The sequence below is a fragment of the Panulirus ornatus genome, chromosome 48 (assembly GCF_036320965.1).
Source record: "Panulirus ornatus isolate Po-2019 chromosome 48, ASM3632096v1, whole genome shotgun sequence".
NCBI classification, from domain to species: Eukaryota; Metazoa; Arthropoda; class Malacostraca; order Decapoda; family Palinuridae; genus Panulirus; species Panulirus ornatus.
The window spans coordinates 13,523,289-13,538,393 of NC_092271.1; the positions used below are offsets into that span (position 1 = coordinate 13,523,289).

The following is a 15,105-nucleotide window of genomic DNA, read 5'->3' on the forward strand; positions in this document are numbered from 1 at the left end:
AGGAGCCAGGGGAACAACCTTCCAGGGAGGGAGAGCAAGGGGAACAACCTTCCAGGGAGGGAGAGGCAAGGGGAACAACCTTCCAGGGAGGGAGGGCCAGGGGAACAACCTTCCAGGGAGGGAGAGCCAGGGGAACAACCTTCCAAGGAGGGAGAGGCAAGGGAAGAACCTTCCAGGGAGGGAGAGGCAAGGGGAACAACCTTCCAGGCCGGAAGAGCTAGGGAGGCAACTTTCCTATTAGGGAGAACTGAGGTTACTACCATCCAGGGAGGGAAGAACCAGGTGGACAACCTTCCAGGTCAGAAGTAAGGACACAGCTGCCAGTGGCAGGGCCTCGGCACTCCTGACATGCCTGCCTCTTTCCAGCTTAACTCTAGGTCGCTCGTCCCACACACTACGTCAAAGCCTTCACCCACGTCACTGTCGTATAACCATACAGTGTATTCCCGGGTCTCTGGTGACTTGGTTTTTCCTGGGTCTCTGGTGACTTAGGTTTTTCCTGGGTCTCTGGTGACTTGGTTTTTCCTGGGTCTCTGGTGACTTAGTTTTTCCTGGGTCTCTGGTGACTTGGTTTTTCCTGGGTCTCTGGTGACTTAGTTTTTCCTGGGTCTCTTGTGACTTAGTTTTTCCTGGGTCTCTTGTGACTTAGTTTTTCCTGGGTCTCTTGTGACTTAGTTTTTCCTGGGTGTCTGATGACTTAGTTTTTCCTGCGTCTCTGGTGACTTGGTTTTTCCCGGGTCTCTGGTGACTTAGGTTTTCCTCTGTCTCTGGTGACTTGGTTTTTCCTGGGTCTCTGGTGACTTAGTTTTTCCTGGGTGTCTGATGACTTAGTTTTTCCTGGGTGTCTGATGACTTAGTTTTTCTTTGGTCTCTGGTGACTTGGTTTTTCCCGGGTCTCTGGTGACTTAGGTTTTTCCTGGGTCTCTGGTGACTTGGTTTTTCCCGGGTCTCTGGTGACTTAGGTTTTCCTCTGTCTCTGGTGACTTGGTTTTTCCTGGGTCTCTGGTGACTTAGTTTTTCTTTGGTCTCTGGTGACTTAGTTTTTCCTGGGTCTCTGGTGACTTAGTTTTTCTTTGGTCTCTGGTGACTTAGTTTTTCTTTGGTCTCTGGTGACTTAGTTTTTCTTTGGTCTCTGGTGACTTAGTTTTTCTTTGGTCTCTGGTGACTTAGTTTTTCTTTGGTCTCTGGTGACTTAGTTTTTCCTGGGTCTCTGGTAACTTGGTTTCTTCTACAGCGATCGAGAGAGAATTGATACATCTACCCTTCGGTCGCCCTGCAGATAGTGGTTGAAGGGGTTGTTATCTTCTAAGTACCATCTACAGCTGAAGTTATTCATCCAATGGTTTTCTTCCTTGTATTGTGATGATCAGCTTTGGCTTCGTCAAGCTGTATTACCATGAAATTCTCACATGATCTCGTGAACGCTTAAGTTATAGTGTCAGTGATGGTAGAGGCGCAGTTAGTACATGCAAAAATGTCTAAAAAACGAAAAATCGAAAATCAAATTCGCTATGATTACAGTAATGGTGTTGGAAACTTTATCTCTGGACTGTCTTCAGTATGTGGAGCCCTAAAAACTCACGACCGAGTTTGTAGGTTCATTAAAACTCATAACTTATGTGGACTTATTGTTGCCCATGACTTATGACTGAGGTCAAGCAACAGTAAGTTAGGTTGCTTCTGTTCGTCACATTAATGGCTGGTTCACGAGTCGCTTCCTTAACCAGGTTAAGTACGTAAATAATCCTCTCCTACCTCACTAATGCTATCTTCGGTTAACTTCACGAAGATGTGGAGAGGTCACATCGATGTGTTCGATTTGATTTGTTCAAATGGTGATTCCTTCTCAAATCTATAATTTTCTGTACAACACCGTAGATGACTTACGGTATATCCCTATAAATGGGGGAGAGAGCATTTTCTTTTTTTTTTTTTTTTTTAGTATGTTTATGAATGTTGTGGCGATAAATTGCTGAATAACATCCGTGAAATAGAAAAAGAAAAAAAATATGAAGCTATGGCTCGAGTGATTATTTGGAGATTGTGTGCAACAAGTAAATACTACGTTACGCTCCCATGTTGGCTGAGGACATGTGAACCCCCCTCCCATGTTGGCTGAGGACATGTGAACCCCCCTCCCATGTTGGCTGAGGACATGTGAACCCCCTCCCATGTTGGCTGAGGACATGTGAACCCCCTCCCATGTTGGCTGAGGACATGTGAACCCCCCTCCCATGTTGGCTGAGGACATGTGAACCCCCCTCCCATGTTGGCTGAGGACATGTGAACCCCCCTCCCATGTTGGCTGAGGACATGTGAACCCCCCTCCCATGGTAGGAGTTCCACCCATGGTAGAAAAGTCCTATCGGTGACAGGAGAGTGTTTACTGTGGCAGGAGAGTCCTCCTCATGACGAGTCCTCACCCACGGCAGGCAAGTCTCTGCCCATGGCAGGTGAAGTCCCCACCCATGGTAGCAGAGTTCTTATCATGGCAGGAGAGTCCCACCCATGGCAGGAGAGTCCTACCCATGGCAGAGTCAATAGGAAAGCCTAACAGGTATAAAGAACATTGCAATGTTTAGGGAAAAGTCGACCCAGGTAATCACATCTCAGGGTATGAAGACGCTCTAGCCCTTGGCTAAATTCTTCCCTAAATGTTTTATACAAGAAAATTGCCTGGCTCATTATAGTTAATGATAAGACTTAGGCATCGTTATAGACCTGCTGATCCACAGAGGAAATTATCCACATAAAAATCCATGAAAATAAGGCTTCTGCGCATGCGTAAAGTTGCGTAAAGAGGTCGGTAGTGTGAAGCGGTTTTCAGTGGGTCTTGGAGAGCCGTTGGGAGCGAGGGGTGAGGTGTGGGCTGCTACGTGCACGCCTTCACTCGCTGGTTAACACCGCGAACTCCAACTCCCTCTCTCGCTCTTTCCACACAAGGCATAGTATCGTATCACAGTTACCGTAGTTAGTGCTGCTCGCGATGAATTTTCCCAGGGAAAATAGTCAACATCAGATATGTATGGCATGCACAGGACTGTGTTGATTGTGGGGCCAACCTACTTCATAACGTTTGAGCGGCGGGACAAACTTGGAATAAGACTTTAACGGGTAAGAATTTTGTCATGTTCTCACCAGTAAACAAGGAGTTTCTTAATGACACACACACACACACACACACACACACACACATACATATATATATATATATATATATATATATATATATATTTTTTTTTTTTTTTATACTTTGTCGCTGTCTCCCGCGTTTGCGAGGTAGCGCAAGGAAACAGACGAAAGAAATGGCCCAACCCCCCCCCCCCCCCATACACATGTACATACACACGTCCACACACGCAAATATACATACCTACACAGCTTTCCATGGTTTACCCCAGACGCTTCACATGCCTTGATTCAATCCACTGACAGCACGTCAACCCCTGTATACCACATCGCTCCAATTCACTCTATTCCTTGCCCTCCTTTCACCCTCCTGCATGTTCAGGCCCCGATCACACAAAATCTTTTTCACTCCATCTTTCCACCTCCAATTTGGTCTCCCTCTTCTCCTCGTTCCCTCCACCTCCGACACATATATCCTCTTGGTCAATCTTTCCTCACTCATTCTCTCCATGTGCCCAAACCATTTCAAAACACCCTCTTCTGCTCTCTCAACCACGCTCTTTTTATTTCCACACATCTCTCTTACCCTTACGTTACTTACTCGATCAAACCACCTCACACCACACATTGTCCTCAAACATCTCATTTCCAGCACATCCATCCTCCTGCGCACAACTCTATCCATAGCCCACGCCTCGCAACCATACAACATTGTTGGAACCACTATTCCTTCAAACATACCCATTTTTGCTTTCCGAGATAATGTTCTCGACTTCCACACATTTTTCAAGGCTCCCAAAATTTTCGCCCCCTCCCCCACCCTATGATCCACTTCCGCTTCCATGGTTCCATCCGCTGCCAGATCCACTCCCAGATATCTAAAACACTTCACTTCCTCCAGTTTTTCTCCATTCAAACTCACCTCCCAATTGACTTGACCCTCAACCCTACTGTACCTAATAACCTTGCTCTTATTCACATTTACTCTTAACTTTCTTCTTCCACACACTTTACCAAACTCAGTCACCAGCTTCTTATGAGTCCACGGGGAAAATGAAACACGATAATTTCCCAAGTGCACTTTCGTATAATAATCACATTATCAGGGGAGATACAAGAGAGAAATATAAGTCAGTTGATATACATCGAAGAGACGAAGCTAGGACGCCATTTGGTAAACATGTGATTGTCCAAAACATACAACGAGCGTTCATGATGTGATTATTACACGAAAGGGCACTTGGGAACTTATCGTGTTTCATTTTCCCCGTGGGCTCATATCTTGATCACGCGCAAAATTGTGATCCTTTCCAATATATATATATATATATATATATATATATATATATATATATATATATATATATATATATATATATATATATATATATATAAAGAATTCATGAAAAAGTTTCCATCCTTCATATAAGTAGTTCATGATATTATTCTATATCCTTCTCCTAAAATATGAATATTGCAGTCTCAAATGTTGAAGTAGGATTTAATGTTTCTCTTTAAACTGTTTGACAACACCCTCAGGCAGGTAGCTCCAGCCCTGGTTGTGCATGCCATCGCTTACTTTTATCTAACTGAAGAGATTCATTAAGCTTCTACACTGACGTAAATTCCGGTATCACTGATCACATATGAAGCATTTCTTTCAAATGGAACAGCGCATCTTTGAGCACTCCAGCGGCTTCTATACAGGTGATTTTCGCGGTCATTGTCGAGGGTCGAAATTCCGTGTCTGTTTGATCTGATGGAGTACAGTTACCTCGAGGAAGGGTCGGGTTTTCTCGCCACGTAAACATACACAGATCGATGTGATGTGGCAAACTGAAAATGTTTATATCCTCGTATGGTTAGCAGACAGGAACTGGTAATTTCACTGGCAATAGTTGTGTAACAGACTTTAATTTACAAAGTGGTTTTTTTTTTTTTGTCATCTTCAGAGTGCATTACAGGTTTATGCTGGAGTTCAATCTTTCGACGTGTGTGAGAGAGAGAGAGAGAGAGAGAGAGAGAGAGAGAGAGAGAGAGAGAGAGAGAGAGAGAGAGAGAGAGAGAGCATATAAATGAAACTAGTACTGTAGAGAACACTGACTGAGTAGGATGAAGGGCTCGCCTTGTATGGACCTATATATGTAGGCCTTATGCAGTGACCCGTCTTTCTATCATTGTTGTTACAACTGCTATTGAGAGACAAGGAGATCCAGTATTTATCTAAGAGATCCGAGTATTTGTTTACCATAACTTTAAGCAATGAATTGATCATCTGCTGGTAAGATGGTTCAGCGGGGAATCATAACCTGGATGTAATGACCATCTCGGACTTTGGCTTGTTTGAAACGTACCGTCGCTGGCTGGCTTCCTTCCGTGCACCTCACCAGACGCACGGAGAGCCTTCACTAGTTTTCGTGTAGTCGACTATTGTGAACGTCTATGTTCTCATTCAGCGTGTAGCACGTATCGAGGTGTTTGGCGAGCCCTCCCTCCCGTGTACTGGCGCTTCTTCTAACACTATAAAAGCTCCGACACATTCTTTTTTTCAAGGTCTTATATAAATTTCATGCCCAGCTGTGGATCTCTCCTTGTGGAGAACGTTGTGCAAATTCTTTTTTCTGAGTTTGAGCTCCGAGCGAGAATTTCTGAGAGCTAAAATTCACTCTCTATCATCAGCCTTACTTTTCCCTGTTCTCTTGTCTATGTCTGGTTTTGGGCTTTACCGCCTAGTTAGTATATATATATATATATATATATATATATATATATATATATATATATATATATATATATATATATATATATATATATATTATCCCTGGGGATAGGGGAGAGAGAATACTTCTCACTTATTCCCTGCGTGTCGTAGAAGGCGACTAAAAGGGAAGGGAGCGGGGGGCTGGAAATCCTCTCCCTCTTTTCTTTGTTTTAATTTTCCAAAAGAAGGAACAGAGAAGGGTGCCAGGTGAGGATATTCCCTCTAAGGCCCAGCGTCCTCTGTTCTTAACGCTACCTCGCTAATGCGGGAAATGGCGAATAGTGTGAAAGAAATATATATATATATATATATATATATATATATATATATATATATATATATATATATATATATATATATAAATATATATGTGTGTGTGTGTGTGTGTGTGTCATTGTATTTCCCTAAAATGTCCGTTCTATTTGTTTGGCAAGTGATGGTGGCTGGACGTAAACATCAATTGAATTTTCGACGAGACAACCAAGTTTTGGAGAGGCTATATTGGCCGAGCGACTTGAGCCAGGAATGTGATCTGTTCTCTGGATGTGAAGTCCTTGTCCATCTGTTGCCGGAAACTTGTTCCGTCTTCAATCACGGCATAGAATCTCTCTCTCTCTCTCTCTCTCTCTCTCTCTCTCTCTCTCTCTCTCTCTCTCTCTCTCTCTCTCTCTCTCTCTCTCTCTCTCTCTCTCTCTCAGTTCATCTGAGTATTGCTTGGTACTGCTCACGTACGTCACATTCGCTGGGAATGTGAACACGACCGACTTAACTCACAATGATGCGCGCCCGGAAATGTTTGGTTTTATGAAAGACAAACGAGAGAAAAAAAACTTGAGAAATAACGAAGTTTTGATTCGTTCTGAGCCACTGTATAGTGTGGCACGTGAACCCCACCTCAGGATATGGAAGTGGCTGACCTCAGTAACGTTCATTTACATTGTCAATAGCATGCTAGTTTTTACGTTTCTTTGTCAAAATTGGAGAATTTCAAACTTATTCATATTTTCATATCAATTATCATGAACTGTATGCCTGAAATGCTAAAAAATATCATGACCATGATCACATAATTTGATGATGATTGATGCCATGTAAGATTCATTGTGTGGTCATCTGAATAGAATTTGATTTCACTTATTCTTGGGTTTGAATTCCGTAACGAATTTGTGGAGGCGTTGGTCCCTACGGCTGAGTAGTACTGGATGATCGATCAGCCGTGGTAGATGGTTGTGTGATACTGGAAGGTGGATGATCAACTCTGGTAAGATGGTCCAGTAATACTGGAGGGTGGATGATCAACCCTGGTAAGATGGTCCAGTAATACTGGAGGGTGGATGATCAACTCTGGTAAGATGGTCCAGTAATACTGGAGGGTGGATGATCAACTCTGGTAAGATGGTTCAGTAATACTGGAGGGTGGATGATCAACCCTGGTAAGATGGTTCAGTAATACTGGAGGGTGGATGATCAACCCTGGTAAGATGGTCCAGTAATACTGGAGGGTGGATGATCAACCCTGGTAAGATGGTCCAGTAATACTGGAGGGTGGATGATCAACTCTGGTAAGATGGTCCAGTAATACTGGAAGGTGGATGATCAACTCTGGTAAGATGGTTCAAGTAATACTGGAGGGTGGATGATGAACTCTGGTAACATGATTCAAGTAATACTGGAGGGTGGATGATCAACTCTGGTAAGATGGTCCAGTAATACTGGAGGGTGGATGATCAACTCTGGTAAGATGGTTCAAGTAATACTGGAGGGTGGATGATCAACTCTGGTAAGATGGTCCAGTAATACTGGAGGGTGGATGATCAACCCTGGTAAGATGGTCCAGTAATACTGGAGGGTGGATGATCAACTCTGGTAAGATGGTTCAAGTAATACTGGAGGGTGGATGATCAACTCTGGTAAGATGGTCCAGTAATACTGGAGGGTGGATGATCAACCCTGGTAAGATGGTCCAGTAATACTGGAGGGTGGATGATCAACTCTGGTAACATGATTCAAGTAATACTGGAGGGTGGATGATCAACTCTGGTAAGATGGTTCAAGTAATACTGGAGGGTGGATGATCAACTCTGGTAACATGATTCAAGTAATACTGGAGGGTGGATGATCAACTCTGGTAACATGATTCAAGTAATACTGGAGGGTGGATGATCAACTCTGGTAACATGATTCAAGTAATACTGGAGGGTGGATGATCAACTCTGGTAACATGATTCAAGTAATACTGGAGGGTGGATGATCAACTCTGGTAACATGATTCAAGTAATACTGGAGGGTGGATGATCAACTCTGGTAACATGATTCAAGTAATACTGGAGGGTGGATGATCAACCCTGGTAAGATGGTCCAGTAATACTGGAGGGTGGATGATCAACTCTGGTAACATGATTCAAGTAATACTGGAGGGTGGATGATCAACCCTGGTAAGATGGTCCAGTAATACTGGAGGGTGGATGATCAACTCTGGTAACATGATTCAAGTAATACTGGAGGGTGGATGATCAACTCTGGTGAGATGGTCCAGTAATACTGGAGGGTGGATGATCAACTCTGGTAACATGATTCAAGTAATACTGGAGGGTGGATGATCAACTCTGGTAACATGATTCAAGTAATACTGGAGGGTGGATGATCAACCCTGGTAAGATGGTCCAGTAATACTGGAGGGTGGATGATCAACCCTGGTAAGATGGTTCAGTAATACTGGAGGGTGGATGATCAACTCTGGTAAGATGGTCCAGTAATACTGGAGGGTGGATGATCAACCCTGGTAAGATGGTCCAGTAATACTGGAGGGTGGATGATCAACCCTGGTAAGATGGTCCAGTAATACTGGAGGGTGGATGATCAACTCTGGTAAGATGGTTCAAGTAATACTGGAGGGTGGATGATCAACCCTGGTAAGATGGTTCAGTAATACTGGAGGGTGGATGATCAACCCTGGTAAGATGGTTCAGTAATACTGGAGGGTGGATGATCAACTCTGGTAAGATGGTCCAGTAATATTGGAGGGTGGATGATCAACCCTGGTAAGATGGTTCAGTAATACTGGAGGGTGGATGATCAACTCTGGTAAGATGGTTCAAGTAATACTGGAGGGTGGATGATCAACTCTGGTAACATGATTCAAGTAATACTGGAGGGTGGATGATCAACTCTGGTGAGATGGTCCAGTAATACTGGAGGGTGGATGATCAACTCTGGTAAGATGGTCCAAGTAATACTGGAGGGTGGATGATCAACTCTGGTAAGATGGTCCAGTAATACTGGAGGGTGGATGATCAACCCTGGTAAGATGGTTCAAGTAATACTGGAGGGTGGATGATCAACCCTGGTAAGATGGTCCAGTAATACTGGAGGGTGGATGATCAACCCTGGTAAGATGGTCCAGTAATACTGGAGGGTGGATGATCAACTCTGGTAAGATGGTTCAAGTAATACTGGAGGGTGGATGATCAACTCCGGTAAGATGGTCCAAGTAATACTGGAGGGTGGATGATCAACCCTGGTAAGATGGTTCAAGTAATACTGGAGGGTGGATGATCAACTCTGGTAAGATGATTCAAGTAATACTGGAGGGTGGATGATCAACCCTGGTAAGATGGTTCAAGTAATACTGGAGGGTGGATGATCAACTCTGGTAAGATGATTCAAGTAATACTGGAGGGTGGATGATCAACTCTGGTAAGATGATTCAAGTAATACTGGAGGGTGGATGATCAACTCTGGTAAGATGATTCAAGTAATACTGGAGAGTAAATGACCATCTGTAGTAAAATGGTTCAACGGGGAATCATAACCTGGAGGTAATGACCATCTCGGAACTGGGCTTCTTCAAAATACACCGTCGTTGGCTGGCTTCCTTCCGTGCACCTCACCAGACACACGGAGAGCCTTGGCAACATTTCCTGTAGTCGACTGGTGTGAACGTCTTCTCATTAATGGCTTTAATCACATGTGCACTACTCCATATACAGTTATGTAAACAATTCAGTCGATGTATTGTATACCTTGTTTTATAGGGGCATCCATAACACATTTCATTCAAATGTGCACAAGGATAGAATATCAATTCCGTCAGAGGTAGTGGCTTCTGACTGTTGCCATCTGCTTTCATGGCATCTAAGGTACGGTTTGATCACTGAGTTAGTGAAGTATAATCACTGAGAAAGATCGTAAGGTCGTTTAAAGTTCCCAAAGGGAGTGTGCATACTGATGATTTATCCAGTGTCTGTATGTGCTTCACCTGTTGAGAGTCACTTCATTCCAATGTGATATTATCCCTCAACAACTGAGAAACATTTATTCCACTGTAATATTGTTCTTCATCAGCTGACACACACTTGATCATTATAATGATGTATGTCATTAGATGGTGCGCTAGACATGTTCCTCCCAAGAGCTGTCCCTCCCTTTGACAAATTAACTTGTTTTGGTTCTCTTTTTTTTATCCTCTAACTCCATAGTGGAAGACTGTATTATTTTTCTTTTCATCCCCGATGCTGCTCTTGCTACTCCTGTGTGCCTCTCTCTCTCTCTCTCTCTCTCTCTCTTCTCTCTCTCTCTCTCTCTCTCTCTCTCTCTCTCTCTCTCTCTCTCTCTCTCTCTCTCTCTCTCTCTCTCTCTCTCTCTCTCTCTCTCGATCTCTTTTCGCACAGTAAAAAAAAACACTTTCTCTGGATACATTCAAGGCGTGTGAACTCAAGGTCATCCATCCTCATACTTTGAAGGTGTGTGCTGCTAGTAGACTTGCGCCCTCATTTGTTCAACTTCTTTTTGAAAATTAAAGTTTTTACTTCCGATAGGAGCAGCCAAAACTAGAGGAAGGTGGCACTTCTAATCCCCTTTTAACTTTCGATTCGTATATTTGATTTCAGCTGTTTTCAAAGTCTCTGAATCCCTCCTCAACTCCCAACTTGAATATCACAATCCTCTCTGGTCTTATTGGCTTTCGCAAAGCAGATTCCACTGGTGACATCCATTCCTGTCTTACGTTTGTCTGGTGTTTATCTCTTAAGACAATTGGAGAATCCTATGTTTGAAACCTTTTTGAAAAGAGTATCATTCCTTTGCCACATTGTCCTTCGTCAGTTGAAGCACTTATATCACTGTAGCGTTTCCATCAAACTGTTATCAAGTGAACCTCGCCAGAAACAGGATCATCAGGGAGGGGGAGAGCGTGGCGGCCACCAGCCCGTGGTGTGTGTTCACTCCTGGTGCCATTCTATCACGCCTGGAGCAACAGGTGTTTACACCGTAGCTAATGGAGTGCTGCAAGTATTGCCAGCCTGATTGTTTTTGATGTTCCGAGCTTATCTCCCGCACTTTCAGTGCAGACCGACCGTTATGATGATCACAGGAGTATTTCAAGGATTCCTACATCCTGTTTGGAGGTGCGGGAGGGAAGTGTGACGGTGTTTCATAGGGGGACGAGTTGTGTGTGTGGTAAGACCGAGCAGTGTGTGAAGTAGGGTATAAGGTATCGCCCATTGGCAGGTGTTAGTCTAACTTGTGTGTGGTCGAGTTAGATTGATGGGAGGAGTGGACCGCCGTGGTGTACCGGTTAGCGTTCCTGACCACGATGCATTTACGGGCCGCCCAGGGTCGAAACGCATAGGTTCGAATCCTAGTTGCGGCAGTCGGCCCACAGTTAACTCAGCTGTTCATCCACCCTTAATGGTTGGTCTATAAAATGAGTACCCGCCTTAGGAAAGAGTATATATATATATATATATATATATATATATATATATATATAATATATATATATATAGTATTAAATATTTATGTGTGTGTGTGTGTCGTGGAGGTCAGTGTATTTCCTAAAATGTCCGTTCTATTTGTTTGGCAAGTGATGGTGGTGGACGTCTCGTAAAACATCAATTGTAATTTTCGACGCAACACCAAGTTTTGGAGACTGGCTATATTGGCCGAGCGACTTGAGCCAGGAAGGATTCTGTTCTCTGGATGTGAAGTCCTTGATCCATCTGTTGCCGGAAACTTGTTCCGTCTTCAATACGGCATAGAATCTCTCTCTCTCTCTCCTCTCCTCTCTCTCTCTCTCTCTCTCTCTCTCTCTCTACTCATCTCTGCTCTCTTCCCTCTCTCTCTCTCTCTCTCTATCTCAGTTCATCTGGTATTGCCTTGGTACTGCTCACGTACGACATTCGCTGGGAATGTGAACACGACCGACTTAATCACATGATGGCGCCCGGAAAAAATGTTGGTTTTTATGAAAGGACAAACGAGAGAAAAAAAACTTGAGAAAAATAACGAAGTTTTGATTCGTTTCTGGCCACTGCTATAGTGTGGCACGTGAAACCACCTAGGATATGGAAGTGGCTGGACCTCAGTAACGTTCATTTACATTTCAATAGCATGCTAGTTTTTACGTTTCTTTGTCAAAATTGGAAGGAATTTCAACTTATTCATATTTTATATCAATTATCATGAATGTATGCCTGAAATGCTAAAACAATATATGCCATGATCACCTAATTTCGATGATTGATTGATGCCATGTAAGATTCATTGTAGTGGTCATCTGAACTAGAATTTGATTTCACTTATTCTTGGGTTTGAATTCCGTAAGCGAATTTGTGGAGCGATTGGTCCGCATACGCTGATTAGAACTGATGATCGATATACCGTGGTAGTATGGATTGTGTGATGATCTGTGAAGAGTGGATGATCAAGTTGTTCTACTGGTAATATAGGTCCAGTAATAACTGGAGGTGATAGATTCAACCTGGTAAGATATGGTCCATAATACAGAGGTGATATCACTCTGGAAGAATGGTCGCAGAATACTAGGAGGGTGAAATGATACCACTCTGGTAAGATGCGTTCATTAATATCTGGAGGGAGGATGATCAAGCCCTGGTAGAGATGGGTTGCAGAATACAGGAGAGTGGATTGATGCAACCCTGGTAAGAGATGGTCGCAGTAATACTGGAAGGGTGGAGTATCATCCCTGGTAAGATGGTCGTCAGTAATACTATGGAGCGGTGGATGATGCAACTCTGTGTTAAGATGAGTCTCGCAGATAATACTGAAGCGTGGATGATCTAACTCTAGGTAAGATGTTCAAGTAATTACTGGAAGGGTATGCATGAACTCTGGGTAACAATATCAATAATAATGGAGGGCCGATTGATCAACTCAGGTGTATAGATGTTCCAGTAATACTGAGGTGGATGATCAATCTCTGGTAAGAAGTGGGTTGAAAGTAATACTGAGAGGGATAGGATGTTCAACTACATGAGAAGAAATGGTTCAGTAATACTTGAAGGGTGGATGATTCGACCTCTGGAAAGATGGTTCGCAGGTAATTGGTACTGGATGGTGATATGATCAACTCTGGTATTATTGGTTCAAGTATAATCTGGAGGGTGGATGAATCAACTCTGTATGATGTCCAGTTAATACTGGAGGGTGATGATCAACTCCTGTAGAATTCCAAGTAATAGCTGGAGGTGATGATCAATAAACTTCTGGTAACATGATTCAAGTAATAACTGGAAAGGTGGGATGATCAACTCTGGATAAGATGTGTCATAGTAATACTGATGGTGGATGATCAACGTCTTAAGTAACATGATTCTAAGTAATATTACTGGAGGTGTGGAAGATCGAATCTTACCTGGTTATACGATAGATTTTCAATTGGTAATACTAGGAGAGGGATGTATATCACTCTGTGTAACATGATTCAAGTAATACTGGAAGGGTGATGATTCAACTCTGGTTAAGCATGATTCAAGTAATACTGGAGGGTTTGGATCATCAACTCTGGTTAACACTGATTCAAGTAATACATGTGAGGGTGATGATCAACTCTGGTAACATGATTCAAGTAATAATGGAGGTGATGATTCAACCACTGGTAAGATGGTCGCAGTAATACTGGAGGGAGGATGATCAACTCTGGTACTATGAATCAAGTAATACTGGAGGTGGATGATCAACCCTGGTAAGAAGTTGTCCAGTAATAGCTGGAGGGTGAATGATCAACTCTGTAACATGATTCAAGTAATACTGAAGGGTGGATGATCCAACTCTGTGAGATGGTCCAAGTAATACTGGATTGGTGGATGATCCAACGCTGGTAAGACATAGATTCAAGTAAACTGGAGGAGCTGGATGATCAACTCTGGTAACATGATTCAAATTAATACTGGAGGGTGTATAAGATCAAAGCCCTTAGGTAAGATGTGCCAGTAGAAACGGGAGGGTGGATATGCTAACCGCTGGTAAGCATTTCAGTAATACTGGAGGGTGGATGATCCAACTCTGGAGATGGTTCAAGTAATAACTGGAGGGTGGAGACAAACTCTGGTAAGATGGTCAGTAAGACTGGAGGGTGGATGATCAACCTGGTAAGATGGTCCAGTAATACTGGAGTGTGTGGCAATGATCAACTCTGGTAACATGTTTCAAGTAATACTGGAGGGTGGCAATGATCAACTCTGGTAAGATGGTTCAAGTTAATACTGGAGGGTGGATGATCAACTCTGGTAACACTGATTCAAGTAATATGGAGGGTGGATGAATCAAACTCTGGGTAACATGATTCAGTAATACTGGAGTGGTTGGATGATCAACTTGGTAACATGAATCAAGTTAATACTGGCGGGTGTATGATCAACTTGGTAACATGATTCAAGATAATTACTGGAGGGTGGATGATCAACCTTTGGTAACTGGATTCAAGTAATATGGGGTGTGGATGATCAACTCTGTAACATGATTCAAGTAATACTGGAGGGTGGATGATCAACCCTTGTTAAGATGGTCCAGTCATACTGGGGGTGGATGTCAACTCTGGTAACATGATTCAGTAATTACTGGAGGGTGGATGATCAACCCTGGTAGATGGTCCAGTTACTACTGGAGGGTGGATGTCAACTCTGGTAACCTGATTCAAGTAATACTGGAGGGTGGATGATAACTCTGGTGAGATGGTCCAGTACTACTGGAGGGTGGATGATCACTCTGGTAACATGATTCAAGAAAATACAGGGAGGGTGGTGATCAACTCTGGTAACATGATTCAAGTTAATACTGGAGGGTGGAAGATCAACCTGGTAAGATGGTCCAGTAATACTGGAGGGTGGATGATCAACCTGGTAAGATGGTTCAGTAAATCTGGAGGGTGGATGATCAACTCTGGTAAGATTGGTCCAGTAATATGGAGGGTGGAT

At 43.2% G+C, this 15,105-nt stretch overlaps 1 protein-coding gene across 2 annotated transcripts in view; it reads left to right on the forward strand.

Annotated features, from left to right (window-relative positions):
* Positions 1-2,849: 2,849 nt before the first annotated feature.
* LOC139764008 (corticotropin-releasing factor receptor 1-like) overlaps positions 2,850-15,105 on the forward strand; it is a 102,782-nt gene continuing 90,526 nt past the window's right edge. For both annotated transcript variants that reach the window (XM_071690477.1, XM_071690478.1), the window contains exon 1: positions 2,850-3,114. The gene's annotated coding sequence lies outside the window, so the exon portion shown is untranslated. The remainder of the gene's footprint in view (positions 3,115-15,105) is intronic.